The sequence below is a fragment of the Mustela lutreola genome, chromosome X (assembly GCF_030435805.1).
Source record: "Mustela lutreola isolate mMusLut2 chromosome X, mMusLut2.pri, whole genome shotgun sequence".
Taxonomy (NCBI): domain Eukaryota; kingdom Metazoa; phylum Chordata; class Mammalia; order Carnivora; family Mustelidae; genus Mustela; species Mustela lutreola.
Window position 1 is genome coordinate 8,889,521 of NC_081308.1, and position 14,005 is coordinate 8,903,525.

At 42.8% G+C, this 14,005-nt stretch overlaps 1 protein-coding gene across 4 annotated transcripts in view; it reads left to right on the plus strand.

Moving 5' to 3' along the window:
• Positions 1–14,005, plus strand: part of FRMPD4 (FERM and PDZ domain containing 4) — a 550,653-nt gene that overhangs the window by 407,462 nt on the left and 129,186 nt on the right. The window lies entirely within an intron of this gene.

Here is a 14,005-nt window from a genome sequence, read left to right on the forward strand (position 1 = left end):
GTGTTTCTCTTTCTGAGTCCTACAAAGTATAGGTCTAACAACCTTGATTTCTTTTATATCCATCCCTGAACCATTAACTGTGGCAGGAAGCATGGGAAGCAGGGCCCACTCCTTAGGTGTGCGATCTGTGTGGTCACACGGGACCCTGCACTTAGAAGGGCCCCATGCTTGCTCTTATCCTCTACTACATTGAAATCAGTATTAATTTTTGAGCAAGGAGTCCTCCATTTTCATTTTATTTTTTTGAGTAATCTCTATTCCGAATGTGGGGCTCAAACTCAAGACCCTGAGATCAAGATTTGTGTATTATTCCAACTGAGGCAGCCAAGCACCCCGTATTTTCATTTTAAACTGCATAGCATGGGGTTGCTTGGGTGGCTCAGTCTATTGAGAAGCAGACCCTTGAATTTAGCTCAGGACATGATAGAGTGGGCTCAGCGGGGAGTCTCCTTGTCTTCCCCCCCCCCCGCCCCTCTCCCTGCTTGTATGTGATTGTGCACGCTCTCTTTCAAATAAATAAATAAATCTTAAAATATAATAAACCACATCCCACAAATTATGTCACTGGTCCTGCTGGGATGCAATCGTTATCTAGACTACATCATGTGACTAGTGCAGGATCCCGATTTGGGGGTTGCCTCAACAAAGACATGGGTTAAAGGGGTAGCAACTGGTTTTTCAGAGGAAAACTTTTGAGCAGGAGGAAAATGCTTGGCAAAGTCAATTAGCTGTCTGCTGAATAAACATTTTTTTAATCACCATTATTCAAAATCGGATACCTACTAATGGTGGGCCAAGACTGCGTGCTATCTAAAACAAACCCAAAAATGATGCCATGCTTCTAGTATATATTTTCGTGCTCTGTGTCATGGGAGAAAAGGAGATTTCCAAAGAGAAAAGATAAACAGGCCAAAGTTGATGACACCATGGACAAATTGTTGAGATGGAAGTACTTTTAGGTGTTTGGAGGAAGAGTAAGTTCAAGCATCTAATATGAACTTCGTGGAGTTGCTGGACGAGTGAAAGATCCGACTGTGCGAGTGGATTATAGGCTGGAAACTGCCAGCTTGGGCTTGGTTGGTGCTGGGAGGAGCAGAAACAGCAGCATGTGAACCAGATAGAGGGATTTGGTTGTGACCCTATAGACCAGGCCTTCTCAGTGGTGGCTGATACCACTCCAGCCTGGGCAAAAATTGCTTCTTAGAGACAAAAGCCTTTTATTCTTTTCTTCTATAAAGCACAGATACGAATATAGTACGTAAACAATTTAAATAAATCTTCGATGAAATTTCACGTGAGGGCAGTAGTCTATTAGGAAAACTGTCTAAAGAAAAAGGAAGGTTGACAAACATGGCTTCTTAATTTGGGTCCCAGATACTTTTGGAGAATTTGATGACAGTAATGAACCTGCTCCTAGATTATACATATGCAAAATTGTGCATATTATTTTACAGATTCATACATTCCCCGCTAAAGCTGTAGGCACCAGGTTGGTTTCCGGTGACAACAATGAACTTGAACTCATGGAGCAAAACAATGACTCTTCCCTGGCTCTCAGAGCATTTTACTGAAGCTCATTTTGTGAGCCACAGGAAATGGTTATTTTGAAGATTAACCTTGATGTGATAAACAATAATGATAGGAAGTAAAAGGAAAATATGGCACATTATATTTGAAAGGAAGAAAAATATGAAGATAGCTGTGGCTCTGTGAATATCTCTCCATCTGTCTCTCTCTCTCTCTCTTTTTTAATGTTCACAGAGGTTATCTTTTATTTATTTTTATTATTTTAATAAAAGTCAAAATTAATAGCATTCTCTTTTTTTTAAAGAAGCAAATGTTTATATATATATATATATATATATATATATATATATATATATTTAAGATTTTAAGATTTTATTTAATGGGGCACCTGGGTGGCTCAGTGGGTTGGGCCTCTGCCTTCGGCTCAGGTCATGATCTCAGGGTCCTGGGATCAAGCCCCGCATTGGGCTCTCTGCTCGGCAGGGAGCCTGCTTCCCTTCCTCTCTCTCTCTGCCTGCCTCTCTGCCTACTTGTGATCTCTGTCTATCAAATGAATAAATAAAAATCTTTTATTATAAAAAAAGATTTTATTTATTTATTTGAGAGAGAGAGAGAGCCCAAGCTGGAGAAGAGGCAGAGGGAGAGAGAGAAAGGCAGGCTCCCCGCTGAGCAGGGAGCCCAGTGGAATCAAGAGCCGAGCCAAAGTCAGACGCTTAACCAACTGAGCCACCCACGCATCCCATCTCTCTCTCTCTCTCTTTTTAAAGAATTTGAGAGAGAGAGAGAGCACATTTGCACACGAGCAGGGGGAGGGACAGAGGGAAAGGGAGAAGCAGACTGCACAGCTCAATCCCAAGACCCTGAGATCATGACCTGAGCAGTCAGATGCTTAACCCACTGAGCCACCCAGGTGCCCTGAATATCTCTTTAAGAGAAAAGCAAGTTCGCGCTGGCTAGATGAAATTAGGTATTATGCAACCATCCAGTCAAAAGGGTGAGTCCATGTCCCTAATTGTAGTAGGTATATTGAAACTGGGAAGATAATTTTTTGTCTGTTGGACATCAGCCAACCCAAGTCACATTCCCACGCTGCGTACAGTTATCACATGCTACCTAAGACCAGTGCAGGCTCTCTTTTTTTTTTTTTTTAAGATTTTATTTATTTATTTGACAGACAGAGATCACAAGTAGGCAGAGAGGCAGACAGAGAGAGAGGAGGAAGCAGGCTCCCCACTGAGCAGAGAGCCCGATGCGGGGCTCGATCCCAGGAAAGAAACCCACGTTGCCGCTTCCCAGTATCGGCCATACCAATCCCTCTCTAGCTCCATTCCCTTCATGTGAACAATTATGAAAATACTCACGGTCTGTCTACCTCACAGACTTCTTTCTCCATCTCTGTGGAACTCAGTGTGAAGTCCTATCATCTCCTCGGGAGAAAAAAATGTGCAAAAGAAGTACAAAGTGTTATGATTAATTCTTTTATTCTTTTTCAGTGGTGTTAGTTGAAAGATGAAACAAAATAAAGACAGGAAATTGAGTTGAAAATTCACATAAACACACCCTCTGTGAATTGCCCTTGCATGCTGAGACCTGGAGTGAAAAACCACTGAAAGACCAGATTTGGCGAAAATGTGTCGCGAAGCGTGTCTGGGCAGAAGGAAGTCTTGGCCTGCCCTTTCTGTTCCCATGTGCTGAAGTAAAGACATTTTTCCCAGGTGAAGCCTTGGAGCTTACATGTGTGGTGTTTCTCATCATGGGTGATGTTCAAAATATTGTCACAGCATTTATAGAATGGACAGAGAAATGAGGGGAGATCCCTGTCAACAATGACATCTTATCGCCGGACCAGGGGCTGCCTATGGAAACACATCCCGGTTTCCTGGGGGTGTTTGTGCTCACTGTTGAGTCTGAAACAGCGAGGTGTCTAAAGTGTTATTCTCAGGCTAACAAATGGGCCTCTCACCATTATATGTTTATACACACGCACACACGCAGCCAGAGCGCTAGTTCTTAGAGGGCAACTCAGTAAATGCATCTAGCTGTGTGTTGAAGCTTGCCAACACAGGAGAAGAATTCCAGAATTATGAACCCCAGAGCTAATATAGGAACTGCGGACACATCTGTCCATTCTCCGCTTTAGAGAGAGAGGAGTTCATTGCTCTGATACGTAGACAGTCCCCGCGGGGAGAGGAGGCAGCCGTCCGCACTTGACCACTGTAGAATGGAAGCACAGGGCCCCGGGGCCTACTGGGGACTTTGTCATTAGGGAGGCCTCAGTCCTTCGATTACTCAAGTTGCTATTCAGTTATCCTTTAAACCAGGTGCCACTGCTGTTTTCTTAGTAAGCCTTGACCATCCCGAAGCATGCAAATACTCATGGAGCGTTGGGTTTTGATGTACTTGAACTGTGCCGTGGAAATCGCAGGGAACTTGACTTCCTATTCCTGGAGATTCCTTTAAATGACTTCCAGACTAGAATAGGCGTGCTGATTAACACAGTTAGAGAACCTGAGTGTAACTGGGTAAATTTTGTAACCCGGATGGCACAGGTTTCTATTTTATGGTAAAATCATAACAAAAGATAAAACGTGCGCTGATCGACTTTATTCCATCTGTCAAAATGAAATTCTTCTGTGTTACTGCGCGAAGGCGATTTTTTTTTTAACATAGATGAGGTTGATGGGGTCCAGAGCCAACAACCAAGGAAGAATTCTTGAAATGCCTGTGCTGCAAAACAGTGGTTTTATTAAAGCACAGGGACAGGACCAGTGGGCAGAAGGAGCTCACTACTGGGCTTGTGAGGGGGTGACTGATTCTATACTTGGGAGTTGGAGGGTAGGAAAAGGGAGTTTTTCAAAAGAATTATTGTATGCTAAAGAATTTCAAAAAATTTTTCAAAAAAATGTTTATGTGCTACAAGATATTGGAGGCCTTGCCATTGTCAAGTTAAAGTTGTTTTTCCCTCTAGTAAAGCATTAAGGGTAGGAAGACACTTGGGAGTTTCCTTCTGGGAGTTAGGTTATTGATAAGAATGCTTTTTTTCTTGTAAATCACTAAGACATTTGTAAACTGAGGGAGACTCATGTCTTGCTAGACTGTGATCTCTTTTAGTGTAACCATTTGGTTTTTTTCCTTCCCTTATCTTTAGGGGAGCCAGGAGTGCCTGAGGAATGTCTCCCATATCCCACCTTGGAGTTGGGGGGCATGGGGGAGCACTTAGGGAAGTCAGCTTGTTTTCTGCTCCCTCATCAGACACTATTTAATTTTAAGTGTTACTGCTATATATAAATGCAATGATTTCCCCCCACATGGGTCTTGTCCAAACCTGCAGTTTCACAGTTTAATATTTAATTTTACCAAGCAGGTACTTAGTGTGGTAAGCGAATTTTATATACAATAAGCCATCATTGGAATCAATAAGTAGATCAAGATGGGTTAAGGCACATGACTCTTATGAGGGCCTGCATCAACTGAAAGAATTATACAATTTTCCAGTAAAAGGAAGCAGGGCTCCTTGGAGAAATGGTGATTTGGGGACCCGAAATGGGAAAATGCAAGATGAGCCTACAGCATCTTGTGCTGGAAGGTTCGGAAACATTTTTATAAAAATAAATGAAGCCAAATCAGAGGAACACAGGAGCGGCAGAACTTACAGGGCACCCAAGGGCCAAACCCGGCCAATTTCAGCGACAAAATAATAGTGTAGTATTACCTTGCCACCCAAGGTAAACATAAATAGACATAAACAAACATTGACATAAATAGAGCCCTTACTGAAATAAATGAGCAATTCAAGAAGTAAATTAATGAGAAAGGAGACAAATCTCCCTTACAAAGGAATGCCGATTCATATCTGTGACTCTCCCCCCCAGGAGGTGGAGCTTAGCCCCCTACCCCTACCCCCTTTTCTGGCGTATATGCTGCGAGTTGTGACTTGCTGCCAAAGAGTTGAGTAAGAGGAAGAAAAAGCAAACCTTGGCAAGCACCACTAAACCAGGTGATCAAGGTTAATATCAGCAGCCATAAGTCCAGTCCAGAGCAGGTACCGCTGACATAATGTAATAAGAAAAGCATATCACCATAGTGATGTTCTTTCCAAAAATCCATAACCTAGTCTAATCATGAAAAAAAATGTCAGACCAACCCGATTCTTGAGACACTCGATCAAATACCGGACCAGTACTCCTCAAGACTGTCAAGGTCATAAAAAATAAGGAAGGACTGAGGAGCTGTCACAGACCAGAGGAGACTAAAAGAGATGTGACAACCGAACATAATGGAGTACCCCCAAATGCATCCCAGGGAACAGAAAGAGAACAGTAATGGGAAAACTTGAGAAATCCAAATAAAGCCCAGGGTTTGGTTAATAGGAACATACCACTGTAGATTTCTTAGCTGTGAAAATGGGGGAAGTGGTGAGGGGTAAAATGGAACTAACTCTCTGGGCTATCTTTGTAACTTTTCTGCAAATCTAAAATCTTTCTGAAGTACAAAATGTATTGAAATGATGGAGTGAAACTTGAACCCATGAATCTGAAACACAGTCTTCTTGATCAGATCAGTCATTCCTGAGGAAGGCCGTTGAGTCATTGCAGACAAGTGTATGAACTGGGGGGTCCAGGAAATAGGTCAAAGACAAGCAGTCATGAAGGCCTAAGAGCTGAGAACCTATAAGCCAGGGACTGAAAACTGTCTCCTGTGTCTCGACCCAGAGTCTTACACGGCATGTCAGCTAGCAAGACATAGAATTCCATCGGTGATAAATGAGACTACAACGGGGCCTTGAAAACTCCAGGAAATGCAATGCGGCCAAGCGTGCAAAGGATTTGTGTCAGGCATGAGACCCTCCAAGATGGCGGTCGGCTTCGTGCCTTTGCTTGACTTCGTCCACTCCCAATATCCTGCAAACTCTAGAGAAGACTCCTGTTTTTCAAATAATTCTAAAATTCTTGACACCAGGCCTTTTGTTTTCTATATATGCTTTTTTTTTTTTTTTTTTTTTTTTTTTTTTAAAGATTTTATTTATTTGACAGAAAGAGATCATAAGTAGGCAGAGAGGCAGAGAGAGAGAGGAGGAAGCAGACTCCCTGCTGAGCAGAGAGCCCGATGCGGGACTCGATCTCAGGACCCTGAGATCATGACCTGAGCTGAAGGCAGCGGCTTAACCCACTGAGCCACCCAGGCGCCCCTCTATATATGCTTTCTAATCTTACCACAGTAACTCCCTCCTGAATACTCAAAATTCACATACTTATTTTGTTCTTACAAAAAGAATTCACTTCAAAAAAAAATCACAGGCAACTTAATATCATAATCTGTACATGTGTATGTATATATGTATAAACAATGCATATTGTTTTATTGTGTGATTGTTTTCATCAAGACGAAAGAAATGAAATGAAGGAAGAATCCCTTTTCCCCATGGAATTTCAAGACCGCCAAAAAAGCAGCAGCTGTAAGATGAACTGTCTCAAATTTCTAAAATTTGAAGGAGTAAGAAATTACTTAATCTAACATCTTTATTTCATCTTTCTCTTGAGGTAGGAGGGTGGGGGTTTCTCCGCAGCAGATCATATTAAGAACCGCTCACTGTTCTTTGGATTTAGGAATGGACTCTTGTTTGAGAAGTATGAAGTATTTGGGAATCATTTAAAAAAATGGCAGAAACTTTCCCCCCAGATCACACCCTAAACCGGCATTCTCACTTAGCTCACCGTTGTGAGAAAGCCACCTTTCTTTTCTCCCTTGCGATATAAATTCTTCATTATAATCTTGGTCCTAAACCAAAGTTTACGCACAGAAAATAGGAATTGATGCTGATTTCTTTCCTTTCATTTCGGTATATGCTTCCTACAAAGACAGGTAAGCCAAGCCATCAGACATTTTCCTCTTTGTCCTAGATTTAAAAGGAAACAATTTTTTTCTTCTTGACTAAATTCTCCCTCAGCTAGCTCTGTCACCCACAGACACATTCGGAGCTGCAGGTGATTTCCATTGTCAAAGTTATAATAAATAACTGTATTCTTACTGTTCTGGGTTTCTGAGGAAGGTGGACTTCTGCTACCTCAGGCTTCAAGGTCAAAGATTTGTACAATAGACCTCTTCCAGCAGCCCTCCACTGCTGGTTGTCCTGGAGCCATTTCGATTTAAGATAAGGGTTTTATTTGAAGTGAAATATCGCTGTCTCTTTGTGATGTTTCTGGGACATAGAATTGATATTTCTAGGAAAATAGAATCTAAAATCCCTTGCTCCCTCTAACCATTCATTCCTGCACACACACGTGTGTGCACTTGTCCATTCCTTAAACACTTGGCGGCTACTTGTGTTGGGATTACGAAGTGAATAAACCAAGGGGCCCTACGCTGAAGACTTTACTATTTCACAGAGGGACTCAGTATCCTGTAAGAAGATGATCACCGTACAATGCGGCTGGTGCCAAACCCCAGAAATGACTGCAACTGGAGAAGGTTTAAGTAGATGAGATGATGTACATGTGATGAGCGTGAGTTCTCCATGTAGAGAAGCCTTGAACTTTGGGGAAAGAGGGAGTTAGCATGGACTGTCGGGCTCCTGAAACAATTTACATGTTCACTATGCTGGAATCAGTGTCCCTGGATTTTAGGGAGGTCCCATGCCAGGCTATCGTGGAGAGCACAGTTTGAGGCAGGTTCTTTTTTTTAATATTTTATTTATTTGATAGAGAACACAAGTTGGGAGGGGAGCAGCAGAGGGAGAGGGAAAAGCAGGCTCCCCACTGAGCAGGGAGCCTGACGTGGGGCTTGATCCCAGGACCCCCGGATCGTGAGCAGAGCTGAAGACGGATACTTAACCAGCTGAGCTACCCGGGTACCCCTGAAGACAGGTTCTGAAGAGCTAGGTTTACTACCCGAAAGACACTGGACTTTTCCTCTACAGATTGTGGAACCATTAGAGGTTCCTATAGCATAGTCGTGGTGTATAATAATGTTCTTCATATCTTTGACTGTTTTGAGAACGACCCAATTATGTGTATTCAAAGCATTATCAACAGTTCTACAAAGACTGTCTAAAAAATAAATCTCCTAATGACAGCCACAAAATGGAGAGGGCTCTTTGCTGCCCTCTAGAGGCTGCTAGGGCTCAGTGCCTTTTGAGAAAATCATTGGAGTCTGCATCACACTTCATTTTGTTTAGAAAGAAAAATACTGGCATTTGGGAAAGTTTCAGATAACCAGATTAATGTATAGCAGCTGGAATGGAAACTCAGTCAAGACAGGTACTATCTGGTATTGGTAATTCCTTGCATTTTGAAGTCTTTTGACTTCTGGTTTTGTAGTTCAAATAATTTTCCAGCATACTTTATTTATCTAAGGGTCATGCTTTAGAAACCTTAGCTGTTAATTGCACTTAACAATAATTCTTTCAATATTTAAATAGATTAAGGGTCAAATACCACAACAAGTTTAAAAGGCCAACTGGGAAAACATTTGCCTCACATATGATTAATAAAAGGCTAAATTAATACATCTTTTTTTTTAAGATTTTATTTATTTATTTGACAGAGAAAGAGAGATCACAAGTAGGCAGAGCAGCAGGCGGGGGAAGGGGACACAGGCTCCCCGCTGAGCAGAGAGCCCGATGTGGGGCTCCATCCCAGGACCCTGAGATCATGACCTGAGCCGAAGGCAGAGGCTTAACCCACTGAGCCACCCAGGCGCCCCTAAATTAATACATCTTGATATTTTCCATATACCTCTCTCATCCTTTTTCTTTTTTTACTTTTATTTTTGAAAGATTTTATTTGTTTATGTGAGAGAGATCGCAAAGGAAGCGGATGATTAGAGAGGGAGAGGGAGAAGCAGACTCCCTGCCAAGCAGGGAGCCCAACTTGGGGCTCGGTCCCAGTTCCCCTAGATCATGACCTAAGCTGAAGGCAGTTGCCTAACCCACTGAGCCACCGAGGTTCCCCTCTCTGGTCCTTTTTAAATGCTACAGAGAGGGATGCCTGGATGGTGCAGTCAGTTAAGCATCTGGCTCTTGGTTTCAACTCGGGATCTCTGGGTTGTGAGATCGAGCCCCATGTCATGCTCTTTGCTCAGCAGGGAGTCTGCTTTAGATTCTCTCCCTTTTGCCTCTCCCCTCTGCTTCTGAGCGCTCTTCATCTCTAAAATAATAAGTCTTTTTTAAAATGCTACATAGAAGTCCATTTTATGTGAATTTTGTGTATCATTAAAATTTTTATTCGAAGGTACACTAGAAATCGATAGTAATGATGTCTTCTGGGCATTGGGCTGGGATCTGAGGAACTGGGGCAAGGTCTGTATTTTTCATTTTATACTCTTCTGTACTATGTGAATTTTTCTCCTAAAGCAGGTTTTACTTTTATCATTTTGGAAAGCCAGGCTAGGATTATAAATTGGAACATGAGCCCCAGTCCGTGATGTAGACAATTTAATGTGGTTGGCGTACGAACAAGATGGACATTTCAGAGTTCCATGGTCTACAAAAATCACATCTAAATTTCAAATACCAAAGAAGTTCCTTGAGAGTGAAATTTAGGATATGGCAAGTGAACATTAGAGGTAAACCAAATTGTGGTAAAGAAAACTAGTGATGCTAATGCAAGTTTGTATTCAAATAGTTTTAAGCTGTAAGTCAGATTCACAGTGTAAAATTTCTCTCTTGATTGAGGCATTCATCATATAATAAGACATTACAAATATAGAAAGAATAAAATATTAAGGTATTTTCTTCTCCTCACCACAGGTTATCAGTAAACAGAATGGGAATGATTGTATCCACACGTATCAATGGGAGACCAACACTTTTTTACCCAAGACTTAAAGTCTAAGAAATTCAGGTAGAAACTTGAAGAAAAGGATTTTAAAAGAACAGATTCCTAACTTTCTGTTTCCTACTGTTAGTTTTTTACTCCGTTTGTATTGGTAAAATAACATTTAATTCTGATTTTTTTTTCTCTTGGTCTAGTGACCTGGGAATATACCTTAAAAACACAATATATGTCAATGGAAAGAAATGAGCAAGAGTAAATGCGCTTAAATCAGAGATATTGTAGAAATTAGTTTTGATGGTTCACTCTGGAAGTAAAAGCCTTAAGTTCAGAACTTATATAATATTCATATATCTACAGCACTACCTGGTACAGCATTAGACGTATTAGTAGTTACTTAATCATTACCCATTAAAGGTAATTTTCAAAACAAGGGAACAGCATGACTCTCATACAGATTTATTTATTTATTTTTAAAAGATTTTCTTTATTTGAGAGAGCGAGAGCCCTAGAAGAGCCTGATGCGGGGACTCGATCACAGGACCACGGGATCATGACCTGAGCCGAAGGCAGATGCCCAGTGACTGAGCCACCCGGGCACCTCTACTCTTATACAGATTTAAAATTAACCTGTGGGGGCGCCCGGGTGGCTCTGTGGGTTTAAGCCTCTGCCTTCGGCTCAGGTCATGATCCCAGGGTCCTGCGATCAAGCCCCACATCGGGCTCTCTGCTCGGCGGGGAGCCTGCTTCCCTTCCTCTCCCTCTGCCTGCTTGTGATCTCTGTCTTTCAAATAAATAAATAAAATAAAATAAAATAAAACTAACCTGTGTAATAGATTTCATTTAACTCATTAATTTGGAAAGTGCTGTGATGTTACAACTACTCCAAAGGAGAATCCGAGAACAGATACCCATGCAGATCAGGAATATTTATATAAATATGCAAATGAAGGCAAAATCAGCTTGCACAGCCTGGCAGCTCCCTGGCCTTCCAGGGTGGAATTTGCACATCTGTCTCTGGGCAGGAATGATTTTGCATTGCTATCCATTATCCATGATTTAAATAGTTGTAAAATAACCACCGTAGAATCAGGTAATTGGGAATGATGTGTTCTGGGCAGTGTTTTTTCCACTGAGGTACAGTTTCCCACGCCACTGATTTTTTTTTTAATTGATCTAGATGTAGATCACATAGCTGGTCGTTGGGGTTGCCATCCAGGTTTGGCTGATTTCAGAGCTGTTTGTTTTTGCCTGAAGGAGTCTCCTTCCTAGCCCATCTGCAGGCGCTGTCCTACATCCCCAAATGGCTCAGTGTTCTGCACCAGCTTGTCATGTGGCCTTTCAAGTTCTTTCCAACTTTGTCACTCTGGGCCCTTTTTCCTCCTCAGCCCTCCCCTGGAGAGCCTCGCCGGGCCTCCGGGCCTCTCCCTGAGTGTCTACAGGGCAGTTCAAAGTCCTTTCCCTCCCGCCTAGCGGGCCCACTCAGCCCAAGCCCCTGGGCCTCCCAGAACCTCTTCTTACCTCTCTGGGACTCCTTTTTGCAGCCGCTTCTCCTTTGCTCTCCCCTGTCTCCAAAGAGAATGACCTTGAAGCGACACACAGAATTTCCTGTCCCTTGGCTGGGGAGGGCAGCTACATCAGTCTTGGAGACGCGCTCCCCTCCCCGTAACGTGCTCCCTTGACGAAAGACACAAAGGTGCCCCACCGCCTCCAACAGATCATTCAGGAGGACTCCATGTCTACTGACGGGCATAAATAATCTCTCTCCCTTCCCCACATCCTTTCCTTTCCTCTTCGAAATCCAGCCACTCCCCTGTCGTGCTGTGTTCCAGGGCCCCCACCCCCACCCGCCACCCTGTGTCTTAAAACGAGCTCACTTCTGGGTCACAAATATGCACTGAGTTTAATTTAAGTTGCTTCCATTACCCTCTGGTCCTGTGTCGGCCTTACCCTCTTGATGTATACTCCTCCTGGTTTGTTTCACTTTGAAAAATCAAATAGCACTTCATAGTTGTTTTTACGTTGTTACCACTTTGGGTCCATGTGTATTTCCCAAGAGTTGCCAGGAGGTGAAGACGCTTGCCTTAGGCAGGACTCAGATTTCCGCCAAGGGCATCTCCTGGTAAATGGGAGCCCTTCCCACCGCGGTGGCAGGGTGGAATCCAGCGGCCACCTGCCAGACAAGGTAGACCTCTGCTCCCCCAACCTTCACCACCAAACCGGCATCTGCCTTCAGCGTTTCCCTTGCCGTAGCACCGCAGTACGAACCGCAAAAATACTGTTATCTCAGTAAGGAGCACTAAATGTCATTTTTGTTTCAAATGTCTCAAAGTAACCTGCATCCAAACCCAAACTCTCAGGTCAAGATTCTCTCCCCGATCATTAAGCCTGACCTTCGTTTATTGAACTCCTGAGCTCTCTTCTCTCATAATGAATAATTCACTCTTCAGCCAAGCATGCCTGTGAATTAATTAAACAAAAACTGCACAAATGATCCTAAGAAAACCCTTATTAACTTGCATATAAAACATATTTGTGCTGTTTACAGATAGCTGTTGCTATGGAAACAATTTGTTTCTTAATTTTTGAACAGTTGGCACACGAGGTAGGTATGGGTCTTACGTAATTTCTTTCAAGTATGCGTTTGTGGGACATTGAACGTGGCAGTGGCTTAATGAGAAGTAGAGTCAGTGGGGTTTGCCCCTTTCCTTTCCTGCCGGTTTCTTCTTGCCCCAGCCACTTCAGGCTTTCTGTTGTGACGAACAGCTCAGAACTGTCATTCTGTCTCATAATTGTAGATGATCAATTTTCATTCCCCTTTGTAATTGGCGATAGGCCATGTCCTGGCGTCGCGGGGGTGCTCCGTTAAAGCGTCCCGGCCCGCTCTTCCTACCCTTCTGGGCAAGCCTCCGTCTCCGCCTCTTCGCCATTTGAATGATTGTGTCTCTAGTTAGGTGGGGTGAGAAGTCCTCTAAAATCCGGGGAACTTTGACGAGAATTGCGTAATTACTGTTGGTCACGCGACTGAAAATTCCCTAGCTCTAAAGCTATGCTCAGCTAATCACAAGGTCGTGGAAACTTTCATTTGCTTCCACTAGGGTTATTTTGTGTGGTCAGCAGTGAACCTCCGGGTAGAGTAATCGTGATTTGATTTCTCTTTCTCTTAAACAAAGGCAGTATTTTCGAAGTTGAAGAAAACAGCGAGAAAAAAATTAATAAGCTTCGTGAGCTTTTTCGCGTCATGTATAGAAAATTCTGAAACGATTTGCCTTGTCTTCACAGTTATTCCAAATGTTGCTCAGATACTCCCACCGAAAGGGCTCCTTAAATAAAGGGGTCCATGTTCCCAAAATGACATGCAGGATATACTGATTTTTGATGTTCACAGTGTGTTGTGTTTTTTTTTCTTTTTAAGATTTTATTTATTTATTTAAGAGAGAGAGAGCAAGAGAACACAAGCAGGGGGAGTGGCAGAGGGAGAGGGAGAAGCAGGCTCCCCACTGAGCAGGGACACCCTCCCCCCAATGCGGGGCTCAATCCCAGAGTCCTGGGATCTTGACCTGAGCCCAGGCAACGGCTCAACCGGCTGAGATACCCAGGCACCCCCACAGTGTGATTTGGACTTTAAAAGTCTCTAACGATTCTTGCAGCAACAAACCTCATTTAGTTTACTCTTATTTTTTCCAGTTTAGATGGATACTTTGTCT